Consider the following 11074-nt stretch of genomic DNA (forward strand, 5'->3'; position numbering starts at 1 on the left):
TCAGTTTTGGAAGTACCACTATCTCTACAAAGTTACGTTAGCTTAAGTTAGCTGCTGACTAACGTTTTACAGGGATAGGAAATCATCTCTGTTGTTTGAAGTTCGGACGTTTAGTATTTATGTATCCATGGAAAAAAAAAATTCAGCAGATATCTTAGTTATAACAGGATAGAGCTAGCAAAGCAGTTTGGTGTTTATGTTTGCGGTAATTATTCAGTTTGGGAAACCCCCGATCTCTAGAAAGCTAACGTTAGCTTAAGTTGACTGACAGGGAGGGACTATAAATCGTCTCTGTTTATTTAAAAAAAATTTCAGAGCGAATTGCCCCACAATATGAATACAGTTTGATTATAACTTTTATTTAGTTGGTAACCGTTGTATAATCACAATATTACTACCAATATATATGTATATATATTGCTTAAGTAATGCATTACTGCCCAACACTGAAAATTACAGCCAGGAATTTATTTTCATTTACTCCTTCTATAATAACTAGTGCTTTCAATCGTTACATTTATTTTTAATCATGATTAACTGCAAATTTAAAATACTAGAATTTACTTGTAAACGTGCAGTGTTGAAATAAATGCATGACAAACTTGTTTAAAGAAACAAATTCTTCAGTTTTATTATCTCAGTCATTAACATTTATTAGTGTTCAATAAAAATCTTAATTTGTTGAGGCATCCATATGAACTGCAGACATATTTAGCAGTAACCACCAACTGTTAAAAGACGTCTGCTACAAAGTCACTAAAAGCTTACCTATAATGTTTTTGCATAGTATTATCAACTCAAATGAATGCAACAAAAAGCAGGCCTATTTTAGAAATAAAAGGCCATAATGTATGTGAAGAGACAAAGGGTACAGTCTCTACATTCTTGGTTAAAGATAATTACTTCAGTGTGCAACCAATCATACAGTCCGGTCTTCTTTCAACCACTTGCTCAGGCAGACAGGTTGTTGAGATGTTCAGATAATAGAGCTGACCTCTTCTTCTGCAGAATTTTGCCTGCCAAAGAGAACAGTCTCTCACATGGGTCTGTTGAGGCAGGTGTAGGCAACATGGACCAGCTTACCATACGCACCTGCTTGTGACGGCCATGTCCAGTGCTCTCCAGTAAGTGCAATGAAAGTACTTTCTGCCCAGTGCACTCCACCGGCACGCCTTGTTTGCCCTGCCTCAGCACTAGCATCTTTGCTAACATCAGCAAAAATGTGTTTCGCCCGGAGATGGTACTTCAAAGTTGTAAGTGCACACAACTTTGGTTTTATCAAAACTTCCATCTGGAAGCTTTTTATAACGAAACTTGCCATTCAGCAGAGCGGGCACCTTCTCCTCTGTCATTGTTTCCTCGTGTTTGCTGAGCCACACGTATCACACAAAGAGTAACCTTGATAACATGCTTACTTTGCGTTAAAAAAAGTTTTACATTTTTTTTAGATCAATCACATGCATTAACGTGTTAATAATAACATTTTCTATCAGAACTTTCAGACAGCATAAATTAGCTTTTTTTCTAATTGAATGATAATTTCTTTATTAAACCACAATTTTAATTTACTATTTATTCTGTCATGACCACTTCCAAAAGCTGCTGTAAATTCCTCCCAGAGAGTTTTGCATTAGTAAATCATTTATAGAAAAAGAAAAAACTGTATTATTGTCACATACAATCGTAAAGCATTAGGAGTAGTGGACAGACACCTACAGTGCCCGGGGAGCAGCTCGGAATTCAGTGCCTTGCTCAGGGACACTTGTGGCCGGAGGAGGCCGGGGATCGAACCCAATCTTGTGGTTGAGGATTGAATATTTCTAAATGCATAAATGGATTCTTTAGTTCTCACTCTCCTATCTTTAATGGGATTATCATCCTTATTCTTCTCGATCACATAGATCACAAAAAATGAAAACTGAAAACAGGCCAATATTATTCATTAGTAGCCCCGTCACTATATTGTTTACCATATTATTTTCCATATTATTTGTAATTTATTTTTTCTATTAAAGTAACACAATGTTTGTTTGGATTTAACAGGTCAATGAACATAACTTTGTGATTTGCCTTGGCAAACATTTGTTCCATCATGTCCTTAAATGTGTTAATGTTGGGTCCAAGTGATCTATTTACACAACTAACAATTACGCTTCCATGCATTTCATCCCATCATTAGTAGTAGCTGACAGGCTTTTATCACATACAGAGCCACACCTCCTTCTTTTTTTTCTTCCTATTCATGGAACTCAATTCATATCCATTCAACTGAAAATCCACACACTTCTCAGAGTTGAGCCAGGTTTATAGCTATAACATGGAATGTTTTTTTGAATGGAAAATGGAAAATTTGCATATATTGTTGAAGTGAATAATTGACAGATCTGACTGAACTTTCATGTTAAACTGTTCATCTGTATAGTAACAGCAATTGTTGTTCAGGTTGTTGAAGAAATTATTGTCAGGGTCAATATTTTGTTCTGCAAATAAATTATTTTCAGTATGAATGCAAATGATCTGTGTATTCAAAAGGTTTTCACGCAATATACCCTTGCAACCCTCTGCATTAACCCATCCTATACACAGGAGCAGTAGGCAGCCGCAGTTAAAGGGTAACTACCGTTTTTTTCAACCTGGACCCTACAATAACAGTCTTTGACATTGGTCCACTATTTAAAGTAGCGCTAAGCTATTCAGCTGATAACGCTACTCTAGGCTAACTCTCCCAATGTTTGACCCAGGTGAAAAAAGCTTCTGGGGGGGTGTTTGGCTCGAGGTCATGGTGCAAAGGACCCTAGGGTGAATTACTCCGAACCATCACTTTAAGCGAGATCGTTGCAGTCGGCGAAACAAGCTACAATGTAAGTTAAGCAATTGTCCAGCTTGTATTTACCTTCACAATAATGCTCATTTGCATATTATTCAAAGTGTCTGACAACATTATGGAAATAATCCCTTCAAAGATAGACCTTTAAAACATCTTTGAAACCTTTCTGTTAAAGGTACTCTAAGCGATGTTGGGTGTCGGCACTTCTTGTTGACGTTCAAAGTATTTTCAAACAAAACAAGGATAGCTCGCCCCTCCCTCCTCCTCATCCCATCCCCTCTCCCTCCTTTCCGTGCTTCCACACACTAATCCCCCAACCCCCACCCCCAAATCCTTCTTGTCGGATATTGGATTGAAGACTGTTATGTTTCGTGGTGCAGGTTGGCACAGTTTGTTTTTGTTGCCGTTTGTGGAGCCTGGGCTGTCTACAGAGACCGTGTTTTTTTACAGTGTGTTCAGGGGACAGGCAGATCACGGATAGTGAAGAGATGTTTGGTGTATGTAACAAAAAATGTTTTAGCCTAAAAAACGCGTGACATCACTTAGAGCACCTTTAAACCAGAAACAGCTCTGAAATCGCTAGCGCTAAACCCACCAGACTCCATTTAAAAAAGCAACACTTTTAGCGTGTGTAGAGCCAACATATTTTCACATGTAAATCAGTAAACTATGTGTTTATTTCAACCAAAACTAGAGTTGTGATGGTTGGAAAAGTGAAAAGACAACCCAAAACAGCTTTTCATAGTTTAATTTGTTTCTGTCAACTTTGAATGAAGTGTATTTGACGATGCTAAAGTTACTGTTTATTTACATGGAGTCTGGTGGTTTGGCAAATGCAATTTCGTGGATGTTTTTATGTTTAAAAAAAGGATATTACTCTTTAACAGAAAGGTCGACCTCCTTAGAAATCCTTTCCATAATGTTGTCAGACACTTATAGACAATACAGAATATTAATCTGAGCCTGTCAGTGGCAAAACAAGCACTTTTGTGAATGTAAATACAAGCTGGGCAATTGCAATTACATTGTAGCTTGTTTCCCTTTAATGGGTCATTTTTATCAACCTGGACCCTGGTCAGACAATCTGAGCCTATCAGCGGCAAAAACAGCACTTTTAGTGGATGTACATTGACGGGAACATTTTTACTATAGGGTAACATTGCTGCCCGGTTCACGGCTGCTGGTTACAGCGTTCTCGCTCAATACTGGACCAACTTCAAAGATTTTTGTTCACATAAGTCACTTAGGCTACATTTACACAGCTCCATTTTGTTTTTTAAGCTGCGTTTTGAGCCACAAAACGATCTCCGTGCACACAAGAGTTTTAGCTACAGTAGCGGAAATATTCTTTGTTTAGAATAACACAGCCATTGTCGTATTCTCAGCCTGTGCCATAAGACGAGAAATTTCTTCTTCAATTGGACCGACAACAAGGTGACAAAGACGCCAAAAAACACCGACTGGAAGTCTGTCTGATGTTACTCTGCGGTTCAAAATCATAGCAGTTGAAAATACTACTACTAAAATGTACACACACACACACACACACACACACAGGGGAGTGAGGGGGAGAGTGGTTAAAAACCCAATAACAAGCCGTTTCTGTATCTACGTGTTTGCATCTGAGTGTGTCTTGTACTGTGGGGGACCCCTCATGTGCTCATGTTTTCACTACTATTACTACACATACTTTAACATTACGTTAAACATTATGTTAACATCCTGCTGGCTGCCACCACATTAATTATTACCGTCTGCAGCAATCCAGTTATGGGTTTATTGTTGATCATGTAACATTACAGTTTAATTTAGTTAACGTTACACTGGGTTTGAGAGTCTGGGGGATATGTTGACTTATGCTGCGTTCCAGACACAATATTTAGCCCATAAGTTACGACTCGATCTGGTACGAGTTCACGGGTAGTAAGTTACGGTTTTGACTGACGTTCCAGGGCACTTTCACGGGTAGAAGGTTGTGAAACCATGGGTTACGGGTTGCCTGGAACGCAGCATTACAGTAGTTTATAGGCTGTCATTAGTTGTAGACGCAGTGCACATTACATGTGCTCTGTAAGTGGAAAATGGGTTAGTTATTAATGTTAGCAATATTTTCCCGGGTACCTAAATATTTGGACTGTACTGTTTGTTCATGTTGCAAAATACAGTTATTAACTTGAAAGTAAAGCATTCCTGGCGTCTAATTTATAAAACGTTGTTGTCACGGGGCAGAAGTTTATTTTATTTTGAGCATGCTTTTATTGGATTGCTGTGGTCTTGTTTGCTGTGTTTTTATCTTTTATTGCATGCTTTTATTCTGAAATGTGTGGTGTTTTTAATGTTTACTTCCACCAGCGAACAGTGGTAATCAGGCTAAGGACTTGCACCTGAGAGTCAGAAGGGGTTGATTGGTTTTTAAAGGGGTGATAGAATGATTATATAGGGTATTTCACACTGTTCCTTATGGTCTCCTAATGGGGTATGTAACATTGGTTGGGCTGAAAATGGCCTGGTTGATATTTTATTGCCCCTTATGCATCCCTCTGTTTTGGCCCTATTTGTAACAAGAGGTTTTCTTCCAAATATGGTATGCTCATGAATATTTAGATGAGCTGCACGCTGAAATGTTGAGCGACTTGCCATACGCACACATTAGAGATGTGCGCTGATTGGTTGAGCGAATCCCCAATACACACACATTAGAGACACACGCTGATTGGTTGAGCGAATCCCCAATACACACACATTAGAAAAGCGACAGAATCTCATATTCCAGACACTGCAATGTTTCCTTACCAAATTCACTTCTGAGACTTTTTTATGTGAGAAATCAACTATATAAAGCTCAAATATGGGCCGTTTTACGAAAATTGATGGCTAATTGCAAATTTGGTAAGACTGTGTGTCGGAGTTAAGCAGCGGTGCTACTGCCTCGCCGCCCTGCCTGCCTTCCGTCACAGACCCCGGCCTGCTGTGAGCTCGATTGAGCTCCGTTACGGCTAGCAGCCCTGACAGAGCTCCAGGGCCTGTGACTCCCCTCTTCCTGTTAACTAAATTGCCCGTTGTGTGAGAGTGAGAGCGCGGTTAGCGAGCTTGTTACACCAGCAATCTCTTACCACATGTTACACACGTCATGCCACTTATACAACATCTAACTAAATGTCTTATAAAGCTAACAACGGTGTCAGATTTCAAGGTAATGCATATTTGTGAAGACTAGGGGTTTTGTCAGCTGCGACTGTCCCTTCAATCCTAGCTGTGTGTAGCTAGCTACAAATCACGGATAGTTAGCTTCATTTTCGGCCTAATTCAAGTATATTTAGAGTTTGAATTTCGTCACGCCAGTTATACAACATCTAATTAAATGTCTTGCAAAGCTAACAACGGTGTCCGATTTCAAGTTAATGAATATTTGTGAAGACTAGCTAGGTTTTTCGTCAGCTGTGACTGTCCCTTCAATCCTAGCTGTGTGTAGCTACAAATCACGGATAGTTAGCTTCATTTTCGGCCTAATTCGAGTATATTTACAGTTTGAATTTCGTCACGCCAGTTATACAACATCTAACTAAATGTCTTATAAAGCTAACAACGGTGTCCGATTTCAAGTTAATGAATATTTGTGAAGACTAGCTAGGTGTTTCGTCAGCTGTGACTGTCCCTTCAATCCTAGCTGTGTGTAGCTACAAATCACGGATAGTTAGCTTCATTTTCGGCGTAATTCGTGTATATTTACAGTTTGAATTTCGTCACGCCACTTTTACAACATCTAACTAAATGTCTTATAAAGCTAACAACGGTGTCCGATTTCAAGTTAATGAATTTTTGTGAATTCCAGAGGAATTCTAAGAGGAGGCTAGCTAGCTCCATCCAGCCGCAGGCTCTATCACATCCAGCCGCAGGCGTGTATTTCACCGATCGTTTGTTTAAATAACTCAACACATTATAATTACACACATTATCACCCCTTTAAAGAGTAGAACAGCAACAGGAGCGAGGCACATGGGAGAAGGAGGAGGCCATGGAGAACATGAGGGAGGCCTGAGAGTATGAGAAGAGACATAGAAGATGGAGGAGAGCACACCAGGGAAGACGCTGAAAGCACGACAGAGCGTACAGAACAGGCGGAGAAGCAGCCAGGAGATCGGACGAAGAGACACGGAAAAAGAGCCTTAGAGCCCTGAAGCTACAACGAAGAAAACACAAACACCGACAGCTAGCGGAAAAAGTGGGAGAGCGTAAAACCTCTCCCTCCCGCATAAGTCCCTTTTGAGACCGGTGTTGGTGGTGGTTAGGTGTATGAAGCGGTAGCAGTTCTAAGGACGTTTTACTGGCCAGAGTTTCTGTTGCAGGTTATGCCCCAAGGAAGGTGACAGATGAAAAGGAGGCTGCTTCCTGGCTGAGCCCTGTGGACATTTTAAAGCCGCGACTCCTGTTCCTTTGGACTGTTTTAACTTATTTTTAGTGGTTGTGTTTTTAGTTTTTAAAATCTTTTTAAGGAGGAATTTTTGTTTTATCGTTTTAAAATAAATGTGTTATTCCTCAAATTGTTTTTACTCATTGTTTTAAAATACACTGATTTACTGCTCTCCCCCGGCACAAAGAACCTGTTTTTAATCTTTTACCATAGTTTTTAATTGTTGTAGTTTTAAAGAGGTCCTAGGCCTCAAGCAAAACCTATTTGGCGTTGTCGGCCCTTTTTTATACCTTTTTTTTAATTTATTTTTTTAGTATTGGATATTTTTCATTCGTGCCATACCACCACCCCCCCTTTATTACATTGTTACACCGAATCATGATGACTGGCAGAGAAAAAGCAAAAAACTTCTCAGATGTTCAGGAATTGCTGCAAATTCAATTATAATTTCGGCCTGTTCTTGCACAGTGTAGGGAAACCTGATCTATTACTACATGTATTGATAATACGTCCAAAACGGCAGGCATTATGGCACTCGGGGACATCTTTGATATACCAGATGAATATAATAATATTTAACAGAACTATATATTATATCCAAACAAGCCTTAGTGATAAAGTTGAAGATTAAATATAATATTTATAAAAAAAAACACTAAACTGTCTGACATTTCCCTCTGGAAACAGCCGGTTTCCCCCAGAGTGGCGAGGACCTGTATTTGGACCGGGATGGCACGGTTCCGGCGCGTTGCCCTCTCTACTGGACCAAATTCATCTAATCGGCATATTAGTCATCATCATGGTCCCTGAAGTCTCTTTCTCCTGATTTTTCCATTAGCGTAGTCCTCCTGCAGGGCCAGCAGTGCCATCATGCAGCATTACGCAGGGTTTCACCGCAGTATTTATATGTTTACAACAATTTGTGATTAACACCTTGCCAACACAGCATCAACTAGTAGTATCCCCCACCCCGAGATACAATTTGAAGACGATAGAAAGTGTAATAGGCAAAAACACTTTTCTTCATGCAGGTTTTGTCACAAACAGTATAAAAATTTGGACTGATAACGAGGACATTAAGGGTAACGATTGCACGGGAGCTTAACGGCTGTATTTTCAGACTTTGACATTTGATTATATATGCACAGTTTTAAAGACAGATATTTAGTTATTTACACTGTGTTCTGCCGTTATCTAATGGTAGAGTATTTGATGCTATCCTGTATTCCATGCAGTCAGGCGATCTCCTCCTCCTGCGCACTGTAGCGGACAATGTGACAGCGAGACAGCGCCGATTAAACATTAAGAACAAATTTTTATTTAAGATTTGAGTTGGAGGTGTTTATGGAACAAATATCACTCAGTACAAGCACAAATAACACTGCTGGATTTAATCTTCATGGTAATGTGGATGTTATGGAGTGAAAAAATGTGCGTGAGGCATCAATACTTGAAAATATTACGAGTAATCATTATTCCCATTTACTTTCTGCAGTCTGACTTCAGTTCACCACTTCACCATCTGCGTCGCCAATTGCTATTTTGTCTAAAAAATGTGCATACGCATGGGTCAGAGTTTGCGTGGAGGACCGCATTTTCTTCCATCAAGTTTTTTTTTATAAATCACAACCTTTGCGTGGGAAGTTTATAAATGAGACCCCTGGTGTTTTTGTCATATTGCAATATCCTGTTTACACTGATTATATACCAAACAACTAATCAATGCTGATACTGTATGACAATAAATAAATGAGTCAGAATAACAAATGACATGCTTTAAATTCCTTATATATAGCTATGCAGTGTTCTGAGCAGCCTGGATGGAACGCCGCAGGTGATACAACACTCATTAGAACCATGAGAGACTTGAGACTTGACTTGGACTCAAGCTCAGAGACTGATCATCTCTGCAACAAGGTGACGAGACTCTTTGGGCCTGTTCTGACCTGGTATTAAAATCTGATCTGAGTGATCTGATCCCAAGTGGACAGCTTTCCCAAGTGTTTTCACCTGTCTGTAGGATGTGTCTCCAAATGCATCCAGTGACCACTTATAATTGGATATCTCTTCCCTGCTCTATACGCAAATAAACATGTACATCATTTCTTTTTGCATGTAGAATGTCAGTTGTAACTTTCACATAAATCTAGTGAAAAATGAAAAAGCGCTGCCCACAGTCTGTCTGTGTGCTGACCATAGACTGTAGCCTGTATAAAAGGGTCTCGACATGAGGAGATCTACTGACAGGTGGCGGGACCTGTGCAGGAGAGATAGACATGTTTAAAAGTCTTGGTGTGTTCAGCTCTCAGTATGTTTGTAGCTTTTAACTGAATCTATGTGGTTTGAAGTTTAGTTTTTATTATATCTGCTTTATTTTACGTTTCATGTTTGCTTATAGGAGTGTTGTCAAGTTACTGCTGATGAAATCCCAACATTTCCTGATTTTGCTGTTTCATAATAAAAGCATTAAAATACCAAAATAACGTACGACTTTTATTGTGAAGAACTTATAGGAAATTAAACCTTTTCACAGCAGCTGATTTGACCATCCATTTCACCGTCAACTCCAGATAGCGCTTTGTAGCTCTGGTAATGCCAAACTATTAAATAACAAAAGATAACATAACATAAGACAACAGCGCTGCAGATGGGAGCAGGCAGCATGCAGGAACAAAAAACACGGACACACTACTAACATCAAAACACACAATTCACTTTCTGTGACATGAGAAATACTTTGAATGAGTAGGCAAGCCTACGTATTTCTGCTCACAGTTGAGTAGGTGGTCTTTAATGTGGACACAGGACACATTCCCGTTCTCACTGCAATTTGAATGTGGACACATGCTGCTCAAACCACCTCCAAATATATGATACTGTCTCAGTGCGTGTTTTCACCTGTTCTCAGAGCTGTCCACTTGTGATCTGATCACTCAAGACGGATGTTAATGCCAGGTATCAAATACATTTCCAGGATAAAGCCTGACATCCGGCATGTCCCTTGCACTCCTTCCTCTGTGTGTGTTTCCGTTCTCAAACTACAGGAAACAACATCAAACTTCGAGCTAGCAAGCTAAACGCTGAAAATGACAAGTTTCTAAGAAAATGTGGATGGTGCAACAAGGCAGATCAGCTTGGTTCTTTCAGGGAATGATTGTAAAGATTTACAAAGAATATGTTTACAGCATTTCCTCTCTAACTGGGACGTTTTGGGACTGATCGGTGGCGGTGACACTGGTAAGAGTGTGTATGTGTGTGTGTGTGTGTGTCCCAGGATGACCTTCTAAGCGCGACCCTTCTTATTGATCCCAGCAGCTGCTCCCTCATCCACTAAACATGCTCTGCTGCTTAATTCCTCACCAGAATCATGGTAATATGGGCTATTGATTGTGAGCAGAATTATCAGCCTACACACAAGGACATCCAGCATCTGACAAATAAAAAAAGGATTGTGAATTGATTTGTCCTGTATTCTCAGCCTTATGTTATATATAGTAACATAATCCCTACAGTCGCGTTGTGTCTCTGTGTCTTTTGTGGGACAGAAATATGCAATGGCCAATTTGACCATAAATGTGGGTGATTTATTATCCTGTGGAGGTTCCACGCAGAGCTTTCTCCGTAGCCTACGTAAGTGGCCTGAAGTTTATACTTGTGCGTTGGTGTGTGAGTCGATCTCTTTAAGAGAATAGCAGGGCTGGCATGTGTGTGTTGGGGCGTGTGGTGGCAGAGCGAGTGAGAAAGTGTCGCCGATTAGCTTCGGAGCAAGTAGCGACTCTAGAGTCATAGTGAGAGAAACGGTTGGAGTTGTTCTCAAACACACATTCATCCAAGAA

Source organism: Perca fluviatilis, chromosome 3 (genome assembly GCF_010015445.1).
Source record: "Perca fluviatilis chromosome 3, GENO_Pfluv_1.0, whole genome shotgun sequence".
In the NCBI taxonomy this organism is placed as follows: domain Eukaryota; kingdom Metazoa; phylum Chordata; class Actinopteri; order Perciformes; family Percidae; genus Perca; species Perca fluviatilis.